Source organism: Cervus elaphus, chromosome 2 (genome assembly GCF_910594005.1).
Source record: "Cervus elaphus chromosome 2, mCerEla1.1, whole genome shotgun sequence".
NCBI lineage: Eukaryota > Metazoa > Chordata > Mammalia > Artiodactyla > Cervidae > Cervus > Cervus elaphus.
In genome coordinates, this window is record NC_057816.1 from 11,045,546 (window position 1) to 11,067,677 (window position 22,132).

At 48.6% G+C, this 22,132-nt stretch overlaps 1 pseudogene; it reads right to left on the reverse strand.

Moving 5' to 3' along the window:
- Positions 1-8,067: 8,067 nt before the first annotated feature.
- Positions 8,068-16,954, reverse strand: LOC122674204 (annotated as a pseudogene).
- Between the last annotated feature and the right edge of the window lie 5,178 nt (positions 16,955-22,132).

Sequence of the window (22,132 nt, forward strand, 5' to 3'; positions counted from 1 at the left end):
GTAGATTTCATCTGGGCAGCTTCTGTTTTTTTTTTTTGTTGTTGTTGTTCCTTAGGGTAGCAGTAGCTCTTATTCTTTTTGCCTTGCTGCCTTGTGCTGTTGGCAATGTTCTGGGGCTTTGTAAACATATGAGATTCTGGGTACACTTCAAGTTAGGTGACGAGCCTATTTTGCAGATGAAGTGAATCCTAGAAGTGAGTCCTAGTTAGGTACGGTGCTGCACAGTAAGTGACCATGTTGGGGTTTTTACCCTGTTGTCTTATTTCCAATCTAATGTATTTGCTGGCTTCTCATTGCAGTGGCTCCTCTTGTTGTGGAGCTTGGGCTCTAGGGCATATGGGCTTCAGTAGTGACTGCACGTGAGCTCAGTAGTGTGGTTTCTGGACTCTATGTGTGAGGCTGTCACGGCTAACGCCATGGCAGGCAGCCTAGATTAGGAGTAGGCCTGGTTTCCCGGGGTAACATAATTATCAGGCCTCCTGGAGCCAGCCAATCAACATATGCCTAGCCAGAGAAAAGGGAACCTATCAGGGGAAAGCTGAAAGCCCCACGTTGGGCCAACAAAAATTACCTTGCAACTGTGTAACCAATCTGCTTACGCCAACTACCCACTGTGTAACCAATCCGATTGTGCCAACTACCTGCTGCTTAACTGGGGCTTGGGGCCTTTCATCCTCACACACCTGGTGAAGGCGGGAGGCCCTGGCTCGAGTCAGTAATAAATTCCCCTATTGCGAGTTGCATTGTTTCGAGGAGTCTTCTTTCCTGACCGGGGACTCAGACTACGGGCAGAACACTTGGGGGCTCGTCCGGGATCCCTTGACTGGGGAAGAATGCTTTTTGGAACAAAGGGGAAAAAAGACAGGTAATAGCACCGGTGCTCAGGCAGGTTTAGAAAAGACCAGAGTAAAGCCGAGGCCGTGCTGTGAAGCGGGAAGGTGTCTGGTGCAGAAAAAGACCAGAGTAAAGCCGAGGCCCTGCTGTGAAGCGGGAAGGTGTCTGGCGCAGAAAAAGACCAGAGTAAATCCGGGGCCCTGCTGTGAAGCAGGAAGGTGTCTGGAATTAGGGAAAGCTTTCCATGAGGGAACGGACTGGCCGTTCTGGCTGGCGTGAGGCCGAGGCCAGCGAGCGTGCCGGGAGGCAGCCAGCTCTGCGGGAAGGAGACCTCCTCTCCTAAGCCCGAATCTGGGGAACAGTGGATGCCATACGGTAAGGCGACCCTTGTTCCAGAGGATCTGTGTCGTCGGCCAATGTATGTCTGTTTGTGTGTTTTTCTGTATAACTGCCGGCATTGTCTCCTGTCTCGTTGTTCTCTGGTGTGTCGTTGTCTACTTCTTCCTATAAAGCCTTGGAGCCTCATTTCTGTTTCTGGGAGTTTCAGTGAACAGGCAGACAGTTGTCGGGGCAACTGACGAGTCCCGGCCAGGGCTACTCCCTGGCGGATTCTGAAGGCCTCCCAACAAGTCAGTCCCAGTAATGGGAGCCCGAGAGGGTGAAACTCCTTTCTTTTTTTTCTCGTATTCTAAACCGAGAATCTGGCCAAATAAAAACCCATCTGTGTGGGCACGGGACAGGCACTTAAGAGCCGATAGGGCGCCTGCCACTGGAAGACTCCCATGAAAGGATAAGGGGGTCACAGAACGGGCTAGAAACCCTTAGGGTGCCCGCCCCCAGCAAGAAAACTTCCATGCAACGACTAAGGCACTCAAATAGTTCCACGAAGCATACCACAAGCCCAACCTCCTGGCCGCCACCACTCCCGATAGGATTTATTGGTGGTAATTCTCGGTGACTTTCTTCTGACTCTCACTATGGGGCAAAGAAAATCTACCTCATTCTCTCTCATGACTGATCATTTCTCGGATGTCAGGGCTAAAGCGTATGATCTGTTGCTACTGGTTACAAAGAGTAAATTAATAACCTTTTGCTCTGCAGAGTGGCCCGCCTTCCAGGTTGGATGGCCTCCAGAAGAAACTTTTCAACCTTCTATTATTCGGGCAGTGAAAAAGAAGAAGTTATGGCTCCTGATCCCTGGGGCCACCCGAGCCAAGTCCCATATGTTATGGTCTGGCAAGATCTAGTAAAAGATCCGCCCGAATGGTTAAAACCTTTTGTTCACAAACTCCCTGATTCTCCTAATGTACAGGCCCTGGTTATGGAAACTCCCACTCCCCCAGAGGAAGCCAAGAATAAGGGCCCAAAACCGGTCTTGCAGGAATCCTCGGACCGGAACCTGATTGACTTGGAGACGGAAATTAGGCCCCCGCCATATGCCCCTCCTCCGTTGCAGGTGCCCCCGGGGGGAAGAGCCCCCCCCACCGATGAATCAGAAGGGACAAGGGAATCCCGACCCTGGAGAAGGAATAAAGAAAATAGGGGTGAGCAAGATCATGGGGACCCAGAGTTACCTTCATCTACTGTATAGGCACTCCCCATCCGGGTGGGACCAGCTAACCCGGACGGAGAGCGAATATATCAATACTGGCCCTTTTCCCATTTTGTTCACTCATAACCCCACCTGGGATGATTGCCAGCAGCTGTTGCAGGTGCTCTTCACCATGGAAGAATGGGAGCGAATCCTGGCAGAGGCGCAGAAACTGGTCCTGGGGGTCGACGAGACACCAACCGCCCAGCCTCATCTCGTGGATGAGGGGTTTCCTCTGTTGCGGCCTAACTGGGATTTTGAGCGAGTGGAAGGTAGGGAGCGTCTCCAAGTGTACCGCCAGACTCTAATGGCTGGCCTGCGGGCCGCAGCTAAAAAGCCAACAAATTTGGCAAAGGTAAATTTAGTAAGGCAAGAGCCCACTGAGAGCCTGTCAGCCTTCCTAGAGAGGCTAATGAAAGCCTTTAGGCAATATACACCCATGGACCCCCAGGCTGAGGAATCACGCGCTGCAGTTCTACTAGCGTTTGTGAATCAGGCAGCCCCAGATATTAAGAGGAAATTACAAAAGATAGAGGGGTTAGGAGAGCAGACAATACAAGACTTACTGAAAGCAGCTGAAAAGGTATTTAATAATAGGGAGACCCCAGAAAAAAGGGAGGAACGACTTCATCGGGAGGAAAGGGAACTAGCTGAGAAGATCAGGAAAGAAGATAGGGAACATAGGGCGAAGGAAAACTGGAAGCACCAGAGAGAGCTGGCCAAGATTCTTTTTGCGGGGATGAAGGCCAGAACAGAATTAAGGGAGCCTCGAGGCCCCCAGACGGGAGAAACAGAGAGACCAAAAAGGCAGGCCCTAAAGAAAGATCAGTGCGCTTACTGCAAAGAACGGGGGCACTGGAAAAATGAGTGCCCTAAGAGGGATCCGAAGAGAGGAACAACCCAGAGAGAAAAAAATTTCCCCTGGAACTCGAGTTCTATATGCGGGGGAAGACAGTGACTAGGGGAGTCAAGACTCGACACCCCTCCCCGAGTCCTGGGTAACCATACATGTGGAGGGGAACCCCGTTGGCTTCATGGTGGACACTGGCGCCCAACACTCTGTTTTAAATCAAAAACTGGGACCAATGTCTAAGAAAACCAGCTTGATGCAGGGAGCCACGGGGACAAAAAAAGATATTGTTGGACCACAGAACAGAAAGTAAATCTGGGGACCCATCAGGTGTCCCATTCATTTTTGGTGATACCAGAATGCCCAGCCCCTCTACTTGGACGGGACTTGTTGACTAAAGTTAATGCTCACATCCATTTTGACCCTGGGGGAATGTCAGTCATGGATGGACTTGGATAGCCGACACATGTCTTGTCTCTAGCCTTAAGAGATGAATACAGACTTTTTGTGCCTAAGCCCTCAGAGGTTATAGCACCAGATATACAACCGTGGGTCCACAAATACCCGTTGGTATGGGCAGAAACAGCAGGAATGGGACTGGCTAAACAGAGACATCCGGTCGTCATCGAACTAAGAGCCGAGGCGACTCCTGTGAGGGTGAGGCAATACCCTATGAGCCAGGAGGCTCGGCGGGGGATCACTCCCCACATTCGACGGCTCATGGATGCTAGAATTCTCAAGCGGTGCCAATCCCCTTGGAACACCCCCTTACTACTGGTGAAGAAGCCGGGGAGTACGGATTACAGACCTGTCCAGGACCTACGAGAAGTCAACAAGCGGGTGAGTGACATACACCCTACTGTCCCCAACCCGTATACCCTCCTGAGCAGTCTGCTGCCTGAGTACACTTGGTACACTGTGTTAGACTTGAAAGATGCTTTTTTCAGCCTACCCCTGGCAGCCCAGAGCCAGGAAATATTTGCCTTTGAGTGGACTGAGGGGGAAGGCCAACCGGTAGTACAACTAACTTGGACCCGCCTCCCACAAGGGTTCAAAAACTCCCCTACCTTGTTTAATGAGGCTTTGAGTGAAGACCTCTATGAATATCGGACTCGCCACCCAGAGGTCATCCTGCTGCAATATGTGGATGACCTTATGTTGGCTGGAACCACAGAGGAGGCATGCAGCCGTGCCACCGGTGACCTCTTACAGACTCTAGGCACCTTGGGATATCGTGCTAGCGCAAAGAAGGTGCAAATATCCCGGCAAGAGGTCACTTATTTGGGGTATAAGATCAGGCAGGGGCAAAGGTGGCTAACTTAGGCCATGAAAAAAACAATATTGCAGATACCAGAGCCCAAGACCCCCCCACCAAGTGAGAAAGTTTTTGGGGACTGTTGGATATTGTAGACTGTGGATCATGGGGTTTGCTGAGAAGGCCCGGCCCTTGTATGAGGGAAGTAAAGAGACCCCAAACTGGACTTGGACTGAGCCAATAAAACTTTCCAGACACTCAGATGGGCCCTACTAAAAGCGGCCAGCTGAGACTACGCCGCCCCCATATTAGCCATGGGACTCCATCTCCTGGTATGGGGACTCTGCCTCCAGTCCCCGACTATTCCCTCCCTGACCTCATTTGGATCAACGAGGATACCACCCTCCAGAAGGATGACAAAGATGGATGGTACCGAGATCAAAACAACAACCTGATATTGCCTGCCATCCTGGGTCGTAGCACACAGCTACACACTTGGGAGAGAAAAAGACCTTGACTCTTCTCCAGACGGCCTGCCTGAGGTTCCCTCGACAAAATGCAACTGTACGAGAAATAATCCAGGCTTGCAAAGCGTGCCAGCTGATGAAGACAGGGAAAAGGCAGCACACTGGAACGAGGTACCGAGGGGAAGAGCCAGGGCAACACTGGGAGATAGATTTCACTGAGGTAAGACCAGGCAAGTACGGGTATCGCTATCTGTTGGTTCTGGTAGATACCTTCTCGGGATGGGTAGAAGCCTTCCCCACTAAGGGAGAGACAGCAACAGTGGTTGCTAAAAAGATCTTAGAGGAGATAGTGCCTAGGTACGGGCTGCCAGTGACTATGGGCTCAGATAACGGACCTGCCTTTGTGAGCCAGATTGTACAAGGGCTGGCCCAAGCTCTGGGGACAAAATGGAAGTTACATTGTGAATATAATCCCCAGAGCTCAGGACAGGTTGAGAGAATGAATTGGACCCTAAAAGAAACTTTGACAAAGTTGGCAATAGAGACTGGCGGGGACTGGGTGACCCTCCTTCCCTTCGCGCTCTTTCAAGCGCTTAACACCCCTTATAAGCTGAATCTTACCCCTTTTGAGATTCTGTATAGAAGACCCCCTCCTGTGTGTCCTATATTCGAGAGAAAATGCCTACCACCCCCTACCTCGTATGATGGGAGCCCTCTTAACCATCCTGCTGGTAAAAGTTTTCATCGGCCCAGGAGCAACCAGCCACAACCCCCATCAGCCAGCTAACCTGACTTGGGTGATCTACAATCCTGAGACTGGAGAAGTGCTTAATTCGAGCTCCAACGTGGCCCCCAAAGGGACATGGTGGCCAGTACTGACCTTTGATTTGTGCGTGCTGGTGGCTGACGGTAATGGGTTTGGTCCCCACCAACTGACCAAGTTCTTTGCCCATGGCTCTTTCGGTCTGTTCAGCCGTAACTGTGAGCGAAAAGGCCCACAGTACTATGAACAGGTGCCTGTCTATGTCTGCTCGGGGGGAAGAAGGGATCGGAACCAAATTGAAAAATGTGGGGGAGTTGACTCTTTTTATTGCGCCGCTTGGGGTTGCGAAACCACGGGAACAGTCCATTTCACACCTCCAAGAATCCTTGAGCTCCTTGGCTGAAGTAGTGTTACAGAATAAGAGAGGTTTAAATTTGTTGTTTCTGCAACAAGGAGGATAATGTGCAGCACTGGGAAAAGAATGCTGTTTCTATATTGACCATTCAGGGGTGGTACAAAAATCTCTCCAGAAAGTAAGAGAGGGACTAGCCCAGCGAAAGAGAGAACGAAAAGCCCAACAAGGCTGGTTTAAATCTTGGTTTCAGCGCTCCCCCTGGTTGACCACTTTGATTTCCACCCTCCTGGGTCCACTCATAATATTAATATTGTTACTGACCTTTGGTCCATACATTTTAAACTGTCTGGTCTCATTTATTAGGGAGCGCCTAAATACCATCCAAATTATGGTATTGAGACAACAATATCAGTCAATTTCACAGGGTGAAGAGGAAGATTCCTCTACTTGAACAACAGACAGGGGGGAAATGTGAGGCTGTCACGGCTAACACCATGGCAGGCAGCCTAGATTAGGAGTAGGCCTGGTTTCCCGGGGTAACATAATTATCAGACCTCCTGGAGCCAGCCAATCAACATATGCCTAGCCAGAGAAAAGGGAACCTATCAGGGGAAAGCTGAAAGCCCCACGTTGGGCCAACAAAAATTACCTTGCAACTGTGTAACCAATCCGCTTACGCCAACTACCCACTGTGTAACCAATCCGATTGCGCCAACTACCTGCTGCTTGTTTTGACCTAATAAATACCCAAGAGAACTGGGGCTCGGGGCTTTTCGTCCTCACACACCTGGTGAGGGCAGGAGGCCCTGGCTCGAGTCAGTAATAAATTCCCCTATTGCGAGTTGCATTGTTTCGAGGAGTCTTCTTTCCCGACCGGGGACTCGGACTACGGGCAGAACATATAGCACAGGCTCCATAGTTGTGGTGCATGGGCTTAATGGATCCTCGGCATGTGGGTGCTTACTGGAGCAGGGATCGAACCCATGTCTCCTGCATTGGCAGGTGGATTCTTGACCACTAAGCCATGAAGGGAGCATGAAACTGAATTCTACTGATCTGAGTTCCATCCAGACATCTTGAGTTTGTCGTTCTCTTGACCGATGTGGTCCCTGGAGGAATCTGAAGTTTTCTCACACCTAGGTTTGTGAGCTCTGTGGAGGTGAATACTCAGAGGAGACAAATGAAAGAAAGGAATTAAAGGAGGAGAGAAGGAAGAAAGAAAGAAGGGAAGGATAAGAAAAGAAGAAAATGATTCTTTCTCAGGGTCTGTTAATGAGGAACCGGTCAATCACATGCTCTGGGGGCAGGGCCTGGTGACGAATTAAGACACTTACAAGACTCTGTGCCCCTGCCAGCATGCTTGGTCGAGGACTGGACACATGATCTGAGATGGTCCATTCAGAGCCCTCCCTTGAACTCTGATGTCTTCTGAGCTTCTTTCCTTACTGGTTAGTTGCCTTAGAGAGATAAAGACGTGAGGCAGGCAGCTTGAAACTCACTAGGTGTAGAAACCTGAGGGAAGAAAGCTGTCAGGCTGAGAGAATCAAAGAAGAGAGAAGGGAAGGGGTGAGGGAAAGAGTGAACTGATGGCTTCTGATTTCTTGGGTCCAGTCACTGAGATCTTTGGATCTGTTCTCGTTCCTGTGTCCCGGATCCCTGTGTCCTTCCAGTAAGTCTCCCCTTTCTTGAAGCCAGTGGAGTTGGGCAGTTGGGCTCCTCTCGTTTGTGGTTCAGACTTGGTTCTAGATCCTGCCCGGTTGTGATGTACTTTCCTGACTCAAAGAGAGGCAGCCATTTGTATGAGCTCCATTGAGATGAAATCCTTTATTCTCTGCTGAGGGCAGGGCTTGCAGAGCCCCAAACCCAGTGCCTTGGCATCCCTGGGAGGGAGTGCCCTATGTGTGAGTGTGTCTTTGCAGTGGGCCTGAGTGATATCTGAAGCAGCCCAGCATTTACACTGAGGGAGCCAGGCTGATCCTGTAGTTTCCCCGATCGAAAACTGTGAAATATGCTCTCAGGAAGATGTCACCCAGGATCCAGGTGTCTGAGGGGCTCATGTATTCTGTGCCCCCTTGAAAGCTGACAAAGCAGATGTCCTCAAAAACCTGGGGGAGACAGAAATACATACCAGTGTGAGCACTTACCTGCCACCCCCCTCAGTATCCAGAGCAGAGAGCTTTTCCATTTTTTCCCCTTCTTTGGGAAGAATCAAGTGGCTCTCACAGCAGCTGCAGAAGTGAGGGTATAGGAACAAGAAGGGCCAAAACATGTGGTTGCCATGACAGAGGGGTGTGGGGAGGGGAGGTTTGGGAGTTTGGGATTATCAGATGCGAACTAATATTTGATATTTAAATAACAAAGTCCTACTGTATAGCACAGGTAACTGTATTCAGTAACCCATGATAAACTGTAATGGAAAAGAATATGAAAAAGAGTTGGTATATATTTGTGGGCTTCCCTGGTGGCTCAGTGGTAAAGATTCTGCCTGTAGTGCAGGAGACCGATCCCTGGGTTGGGAAGATCTGCTGGAGGAGGACATGGCAACCCACTCCAGTATTCTTGCCTGGAGAATCCCCTGGATGGAGGAGCCTGGTGGGTTACAGTCCATGGGGTCTCGCAGAGTTAGACAAGCTGAAGCGAATAAGCAGCAGCAGCATGTATATATTTGAATATATATAAAACTGAGTGGCTTAGGTGTAGAGCAGAAATTGACACAACATTGTAAATCAGTCCTACTTCAATGTATTTTTTAAACAAAGAACAAGAATGGCCCATAGTTCCCCTCACATACTGCTGTTTCTTTCCTTCTGACTCCTGCTCTCTTTTTTTCCTCTGCTAAGGATGCCTGTTTATCTCTTCATTGGCCACAACCAATTATTTTTTCTAAAAAAATGTTTAACTTTTTAATGGAGGATAGCCAATTAACAGTATTGTGATAGTTTCAGGTGGACAGCCATGGGACTCAGCCACACATATACATGTCCCCACTCTCCCCCAAACTCCCCTCCCATCCAGGCTGCCACATAACACTGAGCAGAGCTCCCTGTGCTACATAGTAGGTTGTTGTTGGTTACCCATTGTAAATAGCATTGTCACAATGCATTCTTTATACTCGCTCAGGCCGTCTAGGAAGTCTTTCTGGTCCCACACTCACACTATTCGGCCACTCCAGGCTGGGTTGGGTGACTTATCCTGAAGCTCCCCCAGTCTGTAGCCCATATCACCCCTCATCTGCTCCTGGACCACTTTGCATAGTCCCCGGGGCTGCCATTTGTAAGGAATCTGATATAGATTACCTCAACCCAAGCAGGCTCCCTTGATCCTCCATGAGGCTGGGGTGTTTAGAATTACTGCAATTCCTTCTCTTCTCCAAAGCCTCTTTTGAGCCCATCAGCCTGCTCTGAACTCCCACAGGGAGCTGACACGAAGCCTCCACCCTGTTCCGGGGCTGAGCAGCCACTGTGCTCCTTTATTCACCTTAGCATCCAGCCTCCCCACGGAGGGGTCGGTACCCCAACTCACAGAGTGTGAAGTTGCAGCGAAGTTCTAGGGTAAGCATGTAATTTATGATCTCCACCTGGAGACTTTCGAGTTGGAGGGGGAGACTGTTAACCCCTATGGTGGGACAGCACAATGAGACTGTCCCCAGACATCCTTCTTGTCACTTGCTCTATTTCAGGGATTGCTAGAGCTGACTTTCCATGTTTCTGCATCTGAGGTCTCTGGTTGAACTGAAGCTCTGGGAAACCTGAGGCCCTCAGTGTTCCCCTCTCCTTGTGACTCCCACCGCGCCAGCATGGGGTGGTGTCTCCACATTTATTGCAGGAGGAGGGATGTCCCAGACTGCCCTTTACTCTCACGTGGTTGGTTTTGTGGGAGGCACTGGCCCAGCCACCGGGGCTCAGCAGCATCTGCCATGGTGTGGCTTGGCTTGTAGAGGGCCTCTTCCTCCCAGCAGCAGCCCAAGAGTTCTTGCAAATCCCAATTTTGGGAACCAGCCCTCAGAGTTATCCCCTCACCTTCTGGATATAGTATTTAGGGGACACTGGGAAGTCCATGCCATTGATAGTGAAGTTAATAGGAGGCAGGGTCTTGGCCTGGTCACATGAAATCAATTGCTGTAAAAGAAAGCAGGAGAGAGGTTGGCCCAGGTGATCCTTGGTGTGTGGGGAGCCCAAGAATGATCCTGTGGCATGACCCTTCACCTGGTTTTTCTCCTTGGGTTTGGGGTTGATGTGTTTGAAGATGTTGTGGACCACTTGATTTGGGCCAGCCAGCACTGAGATCCCGCTGTCCACAATAGCCTGACATCCACGAGAACAAGCAACCACCATTTTGTTTATGGAGACGCTGAGAGACGGAGGGACAAAGCGGGCACCAGGGTCACCCTGAAGTCTCTTCAATGACTGCCCCCTGGCTGACTGTCTCCTGAACAGCCCTTCAGCTCTTGCCCTGACTCAGTTTTCCTTTTCTCTGGTCACATCATCTTTTTAACTTTCTTTCAGTTCTTGCAGGCACCAGGCTCTTTCATGTCTCAGGGCCTGAGTTTGTGCTGGTGCCCTTCCTAGAAGACACCATCCCCTTGGTCCAGCTAATTTTTCCTCATCTTCCAGGTTAATTGCCACTTTGTCAGGAAAGTCTTCCCCCCAGACTAGATCAGGCTCCTGTCTTGCTCAGTCTCTGTAGACCCTTCCTCGTGTCTAGCATCTACCAAGGTGGTAATTCACTGTGTGTGTGAGTCGTTTCACGTACGTCTGCCTCACTAGATGTGAGGGCAAGTTGGGTCCTCAGTGCCTCCCACAAGTGCCCAGCACACAATGGATACAAGTGTATGTTTGTTGAATGAATGAATGAGGAACACCCGGAGACCTGTATCTGATGTCTCCCCAATGATGGGTTGGCCCAGCCAGTGAAGATGGTCTCTAGGGCAGCAGATGGTCAGAGTAGTGGTGGGGGAGACACAGGCTGCCCTGGGAGAGTTTGTCTCCCAGCACTGCCCCTTCACCCGGCTCAGACCCTGAGGTCCCTGCTAGGGGAGCGTGAGCAGACCCAGGGGCCTCCAAAGAGCAGGTGAGCTTTGGCCTGAGGCTATCACAGAGAATCCCATCAATTCTCACCCCTTGTTCTCAGGCCACACCTGGATCCCAGCTTCCTGATTCAGGCACAGCCCCTGCCCCGCTGTGTGCCCGGCTTGGGCAGCAAGTAGCACTGGTTAGGTGGGGTGTCTCTTTTTATGCGTTGCTCTCAGGTCTCAAGACTGCAGCCAAACTCGCTCCACTGTTGTGTAACTTCTCTCTAAGGAGACCAGTTTTCCCAGTTTTTCAGGACTTTCTCAGCTTTTCAACTGGAAATTCTGTGTCCTGAGAACACCCTAGGTCCTGGGTGGCCCTGGTCAGTAGGTCATCTTAACACAACCCTGTTCAGGTTGGTGAAATTCCCCCTGATCCTCTTTTCATCACACTATAGGGTCCTCTAACCAGGCTCCCCACCTCACAGCACAGGAATGCAGCCCTCCCCCAGCTGCCCAGGCCTCTCTGGACCCTTTCAGGATCCTGGTCAGAGGCCTGATCAAGAGCTCTGGGGCAACTGTGAACCCATGGGTGGTGTGTGCTCCCGTGTGTGTGTTTGTGTGCATCTGTGTGTGTTTATATGTCTGCCTATGTAGGTGTTTATATGTGTCTCTGTATCTGTTTTTATGTGTGCATGCGTGTTGAGCATATGTCTGTGTGTGACTGTGAGTGCATTTGTGTTTGTCTCTATGTGTCCATATGCATGTGTGGCAGCATCATTTCGGGTGGCCCTCAGAGGGGCAGGCTTACCGGTCCACAGTTATCTGCCATAAGCGGGCTTGGGTCACTGGTACCCACTTGAGAGCTCCCTTGTGGTAGGCGTGGTCCACCCCACCAAGCATCAGCAAGCTGCTCTTCAGAAGAGAGAAGGAAGAAGGGGCTCGTTGGAGGAGGGTAACACCAGCCACTGTCTGAGCGCTGCGCTTCTTCACCCGTCAGAGGCACTACTACGGTCTCCATTTTACACATGCGGAAACGGATGCTTGGAGAGCTTGCGTACCTGACCAGGGTCGGTCCCCATCTAATGAGTGTCACAGAAGAGGTTCGAAGCTGGGCAGCCTGGCTCCAACCAGGCCTGGCTCCGACCATCCATCTTTCTGAAGAGGCCCTGGACTTTTCCAGCCACCTGAATGCTCAGATATACCCTCAGAGGACTCTTTGCTGGAGGGGTCGGGCTTCCTCCTTGTCTAGCCTGTCATTTCTCAGGAAAGCTGATGTCTGAGGGAGCTAAGAACATGGGTTCAGTCTCACCCAGGGTTGGCTCTTCTTGCCTGTGACCTGTGCTGTCCATGGGACTTCAAGCTGAGCAGGCCACCCAACTCCACTCTCCCTGTCTTAAAACTCCTAATATGTTTTGAACAAGGGGTTTCACATTTTCATTTTGTGCTGGCTCCTGCAAATTCTGTAGCTTGCCCTGGGTTCCCGGTGAAATGTTAGTGAGGAAGGAAACATTCTCGTCATCCCTCTCCTTCTGCATCAAATTCATCAGCAAATCCTGTTGCCTTTTCCTCCAGCCATATCCTGGACCATTTCTCTTCCTCCTACCTCCACCCTGCTGGACCAAACTGCACCCTTGAATCCATGAGAATGGTTGTGTTCCAATGAAACACAACCATTTTTTATTGACAAAAACCCAGTGATGGGGCCAGTTGTGATCCTGGGGCCGTACTTCTCCTCGGCTAGACTATCACTCAGGAATCTACTGGATGAGGTGGCCTACACCTTTTCATGCAAATGGAAGCATCTTAGAGCTTGTTTGGAGGAAGGGCTTATCCAGCTCAGACTTACCTGCTCATGAACAAGGCAAAGACAGGTTTGGAAATGACTCCTTGTCTCCTCAGGTTGTCGAAGAGAGGGGTGGCTTCACACCTGGCGAGGCTGGGGAACGCCAAGCCAAGGACGCCACCATAAGGTGAATTTTCCAGGAACCCACCAATCTTATTCTTGGTCAGGCCAAATGTCTGGTTCTTGGCAACAGCTGTCCCGATTTGTGAGACAGGAGAGTGTTCCCATGTAAAGGGTTGGGAAGTGAGGCTGGGCTGTTTGGTGCAGATGCCATTAGCACTGCAGAGAAGAACTGAGGCCTCAGTTGACCTCAGATGGGTAGGGCAAGCTGGGATAGGAATTGGGCTTTCATTTGTGTGGGGCTGTGGATTTTAACAACACCTGCTTCTCCTGCAAACACCATCTGAGTGAGCCAAATTGGTCTCATATCTTCTGTACAGGTGGGGCAACCAGACTCAGGACAGGACTGAATGGTCCGCCTCTAAGGATACAATGCATAGAGACCAGACTAGTCTTCTCTTTGGCATCACTATGATCTGATGGGCTTCCCTTGTGGCTCAGGCAGTAAAGAATCTGCCTGTTAATGCAGGAGACCCAGGTTCATTCCCTGGGTTGGGAAGTTCCCCTGGAGAAGGAAATGGCAACCCACTCCAGTATTTTGCCTGGAGAATTCCACGGACAGAGAAGCCTGGCAAGCTATGTCCATGGGGTCGCAAGACTGAGCGACGAACACTTTCACTTTCATGATCTGATGACAAACATGAACTGAATTCATTGCAATGCATTGTGGATTCTACATGTGCCCAGGAAGACAGAAGCCATTATGCAATGTCACTGGCTGGGTTCTAATGAAAATTCTGCCTGGAAAGCAGGCTTTTGGGGATGTGCACACTTGTGTGTGAGTGCCCGTGTGTGTGTGTGTAAGAGAGGGGAGAGAGAGAGAGAGACTGAGACAGAGAAACACAGGGAGAGCATACTCAGGCACTTTGTGTGTGTGTGTGGGTGGGGGGCAGGCCATAGTTTTTATTAGTCTCAAAGGCCCCCTAGAGTGAGAACCCTTTTATCAGTCCCATCTTACACCTGTGACCCCTGATTTCCCTGCCTGGATACCTGAAGCCCTGTGCTGCCCCAGGGGCCCCAGGTCAGTTTTATCGTTTCCCCAAATCCCACACCTACTTGCATCTTGAAGGACAGCCAAGCTCCAACTTAAAAAATACATGAGCTGGGCAAGGCCCTTACTCTCTACACCTCTTGTCCCTCGTCTTTATCCTGAGCTAATAATAGTGCCTCCTGCCTGGGGATGTTGCAGGATAAAACAAGTTATTACCATGAAAGTGCCCTGTAGAGCCTGTGAATATAAAAGGGGGTGCTTCATTCCCCCTTCTTGCTACTCCAGCAAAATGAACCTTGGGTCATGGAGATGCAAGTCCACACCCCTCTCTGGGGTTCATTGTTTTGGGAGTTTGTGTGTCAGCAGGGGCGCTGTCTCCCCAGGGACAGGGCCCTGCTGGGCATGTGGCCAGCCACGAGGGGACTTTCAGAAAGACGGTCCCTCCTAGCTGGTCCTGCATCTATTTTGCAGGCAGTGGTTGCTCCCAGGGCCAGCCTGGACTCAGTCCCTGGTTCCCCTGTTACCTGAACAGTTTCACTGGCAAGAACTCTTGTTATCTTTGCAAAGCCACAGTAGAGGTTGAATTTCCTCCACTTGCATTGGAAGGTGGTGGACACCTTGTGGTCATATGTCTGGTATGCAGCTGCCAACACAAGAGACCCATATCTGTCAGATGCCAAGGATGGAGAAAGCGGGGGAGGACAAGATGGCGGGGGGGCAGGCACTCACAGCAGGAGGGACTTCGGCATTAGACAGAGGCCACCCACAGGTCAGATGAGCTGGTGTCAATGATGACCTGGAACTCTTGAGGTAGTGTTCCAGTGGTGATGCTGCCAACGTAGGCCATATATAGGGGCCAGGGACGGAGGTTGGGGCAGACTTGGCTGCCTGGCCACACTTGATTCCCATTGTCCTGCCTCCCTCTGGGCATCCCAGGGCCTGAAATCACTTCCAACCGCTCCTCCTCACAACTTCTGCTCAGAGGTCCCTTCGTTTGAGAAGCTCTCCAGTTTCCTTCTTTAAGGCCCAGCCTAGTGCTGGGCCTTAAAGAAGGCCCTTTTTATATATAAAAACTGGGATTCCCTGGAGGCTCAGATGGTAAAATGTCTACCCGCAATGCGGGAGACCCGGGTTCGATCCTTGGGTCTGGAAGATCCCCTGGAGAAGGAAATGGTAACCCACTCCAGTACTCTTGCCTAGAAAATTCCATGGATGGAGGAGCCTGGTGGGCTACAGTCCATGGGTTCGCAAAGAGTCAGACATGACTGAGCAACTTCACTTTCACTTTCTAGTGCCTCCTTCTCCAGGTGGCCCTCCTATGTCATTCCAGGCCACTCTTGCTAAACTCAGAGCATGTCCTGTGAAAAACATGAAAGTGGTCCCTTCTTTGACATGTATCCAATCTTTGTCTCTCTCTGCCTTGCTTATATGGGCTTCCCTGGTCGTTCAGTGGTAAAGAATCTGCCGGCAGTGTAGGAGAGCCGAGTTCGATCCCTAGGTTGGTGTGATCCTCTGGAGAAGGAAATGGCAACCCACTCCAGTATTCTTGCCTGGAGAATTTCATGGCTTTCCCATGCATTCTTGAAGAAGAGAAAAGCTCCTATTTAAAAAAAAAATAACAGTAACTATAGTGTTAGACCTTTACGGAGTCACACGCATTAGGGACTCAGTAGGTTAGTGTCGTTTCTGGATCTCTGGAGGATAAACTTTCTCTGCCTGGAGATTCACATTTGATTTTCAGTTGGCTTTACCCTTTGATCAGAGATGGCTCACCCTTCATCTGTAACTGAGTGGCTCACTTATTTCAGAAAGAACAATCTTCCTCAAACTAATGCCACATCTTTGGTACATCAATGGATGTTTACCTGCCACTTGGTCGTAATTGGTTCCAGTTAACACAGACCAAAAGTTGAGGATTTGAGTGCTTTCTCCCCTGGGAATGGGGTCCCTGTTCCCCACTGTTTCTGCCTTCTGCAGGAGCCCCAGCCCCAACATCCCACCTGGCACCCCCAGATGAGCCTCAGTTCTAGACCAGAACACCAGGGGCGCTGTGGAGCACCATTCTCCCAATGCACTCACGTCCATGAGGTTCCTCGGGGGATGAGATGAGAAATTCTGGTCAAGAGTCAACTTCTGGGACGGGTATAAGATTGTGGCTCCGGGAAACTTCTCAGCAAGTTATTTTCCATGAGGATTCTTTGCACGGACTTCACCTTCGTTATAGGGATTCTTTCACCGAGCATGGGGAAAAGGAAAAAGAAATGTCAGTAACCAGGTATGACTGTTGTATCTGGCATTGTAATGGCGTTGTGTATTTTCCAAGCATTTTTATGAGTGTCACCTTTTATCAGAATGCCATGCAAAGACATGTCAAAGACCTAGGTCTGCATACAGGTTCTGTTGTGTAATCTTGGGTAAACCAGATGACCATTTGGAGCCTACACAGATGAAGACACTGACACATACACACAGCAGAGGAGGGAGAGCAGAGAGAAGACCTAGAAGCAAATGCAGGAGAAATGCTTTTCTATAGCACCGCACTGACAGCTGCACAGGTCATGCACTGAACAATTCCCAGGAGTGCCATTTTTATATGGGTCATGATGTGACTGGTACTCCCAGAGTTATGCAATCCTGCAGTCCTGCCCCATGAACCTTGCCCTTCATGGCGCCCATGACAAGATTCTCATCAATCAGTGAAAGTTGAAGCCTGCCAGGGAGTGATTACTTTCTCTTCTAACCCTGATGAGTGGAAGAATGAGAGGATGACAAGAGAAACCCCAGAAAGAGAGATGATGCTACTTATAGTCCCCATACTTACATGACTATGCACTCTGAGAGGGCCACCAGCCTGAGGAGCACAAGCCACTTCATGCTTCTTTCCTGGGTCCAAGTACTCAGGGAAGTTCAAGTTCTGAGCATGCAGTGGTGACCAAGAGCTCCTAATTATATATGCTCTGACCTGCCCTAATGTCCCCTTTAGGCTAATGGTGGATCTGATAAGAAATATGAACCTCTCCGTAAAATATTTACCTCTATCAGTCTCTGTGTGTCTTTGACTTGGAAAATTCTCAGAATACAGAGAGACTACTGTAATCTCTGGAATGGGTGAATTTAACTCAGATGACCATTATATCTACTACTGTGGGCAAAAATCCCTTAGAAGAAATGGAGTAGCCATCATAGTCAACAAAAGAGTCTGAAATGCAGTACTTGGATGCAATCTCAAAAATGAGAACGATCTCTGTTTGTTTCCAAGGCAAACCACTCAATATCACGGTAATCCAAGCTTATGCCCCGACCAGTAATGCTGAAGAAGCTGAAGTTGAACGGTTCTATTTTATGAAGACCTATAAGACCTTCTGGAACTAACACCCAAAAAAGATGTCCTTTTCATTATAGGGGACTGGAATGCAAAAGTAGAAAGTCAAGAAACACCTGGAGTAACAGGCAAATTTGGCCTTGGTGTACAGAATGAGGCAGGGCAAAAAAAAAAAAAAAAAAAACAACAACAACAACAAAGAATGAGGCAGGGCAAAGGCTAATAGAGTTTTGCCAAGAGAAAGCACTGGTCATAGCAAACACCCTCTTCCAACAACACAAGACTCCACATGGACATCACCAGATGGTCAACACCAAAATCAGATTGATTATATTCTTTGCAGCCAAAGATGGAGAAACTCTATACAGTCAGCAAAAACAAGACTGGGAGCTGACTGTGGCTCAGATCATGAACTCCTTATTGCCAAATTCAGACTTAAATTGAAAAAGTAGGGAAAACCACTAGACCATTCAAGTATGACCTAAATCAAATCCCTTATGATTGTACAGTGGAAGTAACAAATAGATTCAAGGGATTAGATCTAATAGAGTGCCTGATGAACTATGGATGGAGGGTCATGACATTGTACAGGAGACAGGGATCAAGACCATCCCCAAGAAAAAGAAATGCAAAAAAAAAAAAAAAAAAATGGCTGTCTGAGAAGGCCTTACAAATAGCTGTGAAAAGAAGAGAAGAGAAATGCAAAGGAGAAAAGGAAAGAAATGCCCATTTGAATGCAGAGTTCCAAAGAATAGCAAGGAGAGATAAGAAAGCCTTCCTCAGTGATCAATGCAAAGAAATAGAGGAAAACAATAGAATGGGAAAGACTAGAGATCTATTCAAGAAAATTAGGGATACCAAGGGAACATTTCATGCAAAGATGGGCACAATAAAGGACAGAAATGGTATGGACCTAACAGAAGCAGAAGATATTAAGAAGAGGTGGCAGGAATACACAAAAGAACTGTACAAAAAAGATCTTCATGACCCAGATAACCATGATGATGTGATCACTTACCTAGAGCCAGACATCCTGGAATGTGAAGTCCAGTTGGCCTTAGGAAGCACCACTATGAACAAAGCTAGTGGAGGTGATGGAACTCCAGTTGAGCTATTTCAAACCCTAAAAGATGATGCTGTGAAAGTGCTGCACTCAATATGCCAGCAAATTTGGAAAACTCAGCAGTGGCCACAGGACTGGAAAAGGCCAGTTTTCATTCCAATCCCAAAGAAAGGCAATGCCAAAAAATGCTCAAACTGCCGCACAATTGCACTCATCTCACATGCTAGTAAAGTAATGCTTAAAATTCTCCAAGCCAGGCTTCAACAGTATGTGAATTGTGAACTTCCAGATTTTCAAGCTGGTTTTAGGAGAGGCAGAGGAACCAGAGATGAAATTGCCAACATCCGCTGGATCATTGAAAAAGCAAGAGAGTTCCAGAAAAACATCTATTTTTGCTTTATTGACTATGCCAAAGCCTTTGACTGTGTGGATCACAGTAAACTGTGGAAAATTCTGAAAGAGATGGGAATACCTGACCACCCAACCTGCCTCTTGAGAAATCTGTATGCAGGTCAGGAAGCAACAGTTAGAACTGGACATGGAACAACAGACTGGTTCCAAATAGGAACGGAGTACGTCAAGGCTGTATATTGTCACCCTGCTTATTTAACTTATATGCAGAGTACATCACGCGAAATGCTGGGCTGGATGAAACACTAGTTGGGATCAAGATTGCTGGAAGAAATATCAATAACCCCAGATATGCAGATGGCACCCCCCTTATGACAGAAAGTGAAGAACTAAAGAGCTTCTTGATGAAAGTGAAAGAGGAGAGTGAAAAGTTGGCTTAAAGCTCAACATTCATGAAACTAAGATCATGGCATCTGGTCCCATCACTTCATGGCAAATAGATGGGGGAACAGTGGAAACAGTGGCAGACTTCATTTTCTTAGGCTCCAAAACCACTGCCAATGCAGCCGTGAAATTAAAAGACACTTACTCCTTGAAAGAAAAGCTATGAACAATCTAGAGCGCATATTAAAAAGCAGAGACATTACTTTGCCAACTAAGGTCTGTCTAGTCAAGGTTATGGTTTTTCCAGTAGTCATGTATGGATGTGAGAGTTGGACTATAAAGAAAGCTGAGGGCCAAAGTATTGATGCTTTTGAACTGTGGTGTTGGAGAAGACTTTTGAGAGTCCCTTGGACTGCATGGAGATCCAACCAGTCTATCCTAAAGGAGATCAGTCCTGAGTGTTCATTGGAAGGACTGATGTTGAAGCTAAAACTCCAATACTTTGGCCACCTGATGTGAAGAGCTGAATCATTTGAAAAGACCTTGATGATGGGAAAGATTGAAGGCGGGAGGAGAAGGGGATGACAGAGGATGAGATGGTTGAATGGCATCACCGACTCAGTGGACATGAATTTGAGTAAACTCTGGGAGTTGGTGATGGACAAGGAGGCCTGGCGTGCTGCAGTCCGTGGGGTCGCAAAGAATCTGACATGATGAGCAACTGAACTGAACTGACTGTAATCTCTTCCTTGAGGCTTAGCTGAAAAATTAAACTAAACTAAGAGTAGTGAATCTCTTGCCAACTTAGACACAAAATACTGCTAATAATGTGATAAAAGTAAATCTAGGGGCCATGCTAGATATTTGTGATTTCACATGGTCTTCCTAGAAATGTCATAAGATGTACATGGCTGTCCTCAGTTGGAGAGGGGATTGCTAGAAGGAAAAGAAGTCAAATAGCAAAGTGAAGACTTAAGGGGCAACCCAGTGACATATGAGTGGCTTTAGGTAGTGGGATATTCACACAGATCAGGGGCACCTTTGATGCCAATCTCTGTCAAAGATCTAGGCTGGCGCAGAATTGCAATTGCAGTTTTCAGTATTGGAAAAAATGTGATGCAGGCATCCACAAGATACTTTATATTATCCAACAAACATATAAGGAGAACCCTGTGTGCTGGGGTCTGGATTGGACACTGGAAAGTCAAAAGTTGAGTAACACTCAGGTGGTCCTTATCCTCAGGGTAGAGCAGTCTAAGTCATTTTTCACTAATACCTGGCCCAAGAGAAATGAATGGAAGCACTCGGACAGAGTGCATCCTGGACACCCAGCATCACAGGCCCTACTACTGGGGGCAGCCTCTCCTCAGCTCCAACCAGCGGCTGCCGTGCTGGAAAGCGGGCTGACCGGCCTCATTTAGAAGAGAGCTCAGAAGCCTGGATATTTATGTACAATCTTCTGATTTAAACGCTAGCAACTTACCTTTTGGGGTTTTCTTTTAAAAACAAACTAAAACCAAAATGAGGTAGGTATAGTTGGCCTCTGGGCCAGACACCTGGTGGTTATCGAGTGGAGTAAAATTGAGCTTTTGTTCTCACCCAGACTGTCCGAGGACAAAGCTAGTGGTAAAAGCTGAGCTCTACTAAAACAAGGAGATAAGGTGCCCACTCCTGAGTGCAAGGAAGATTTCCTCGTCTGCCCATGCTCAAGAAGGCTTCGTGGGGTGGAAAAGGGAGCAGACCTCACCCCATAATGAGTGTGGACACACACCCATAGGCCTGTGCAGTGGGATCCATCTTAGCAAAAATTTGCGAATCCATCTCGGGGAGGACCCATCGATTAGTTAGGTGTGAAGAAAGAAGATAATTGGCCAAGGGTAAACAACGACCTAGAAGGACTGTCCTATATGATTTCCTTCACCTCTATACTGCACTCCTCACTCAGGATGCCCACACTCCTCTCTGGGTATGGCCTCTGCCTAGTTTCTGATGTACTGCACTCCCCCTCATTAGAGAAGATGCCCATGCCATTTTTCTCTCTGTGTGTATCTCTACCCTGCTTCTGAGTTGAATAAACCAACTGTTTCCCCATGTGCCCCCCCATACATTGTGCTGTGTCTCTAGTAATAAACTTTGTACCTGGTTTTACAGTTTTTCCCTCCTTGAAACAGTCTTGCTTTCAAGCAGGGACAGGCGCCAGGGCCACTTTGCTTCTAGCCTCTAGCCCCAGGTGGTGTAGTGACTCTTGGTTTTCTCCCAGCTTGCTTGGGATTAATTCCTGGCCAGGGAATGAAGATCTCTCTTCAGCACTGCTCACTGCTCTCCCTCTGAGATCAATAGTGGAGGCCAAATGTCAAACAACTGTGTGCTGAATTCAACCTGCAGACTGTGGGGTCTTTATTTCCATCCTAGAGGTGTGAGTAGAGAGGGGACAGAGAGGGGATTCAATTCAACTTGGTTGATTGAATAAGAGACTGGATGCATATCACCTATGTTAATTTCCCTTCCATTTGTAAAGAAAGATCAGCAGGGTCATATAAACCAATGAATTTAATAATACTCTTTGTTGAGGACAAATGGATAGAATTCTAATTCCTTAAGAGTCTCCATGTGAGTCTACAAGCAATAAATGCTGGAGAGGGTGTGGAGAAAAGGGAAGCCTCTTACACTGTTGGTGGGAACGCAAACTAGTACAGCCGCTATGGAGAACAGTGTGGAGATTTCTTGAAAAACTGGAAATAGAACTGCCATATGACCCAGCAATCCCACTTCTGGGCATACACACTGAGGAAACCAGATCTGAAAGAGACACGTGTACCCCAATGTTCATCGCAGCACTGTGTATAATAGCCAGGACATGGAAGCAACCTAGATGCCCATCAGCAGATGAATGGATAGGAAGCTGTGGTACATATACACCATGGAATATTAC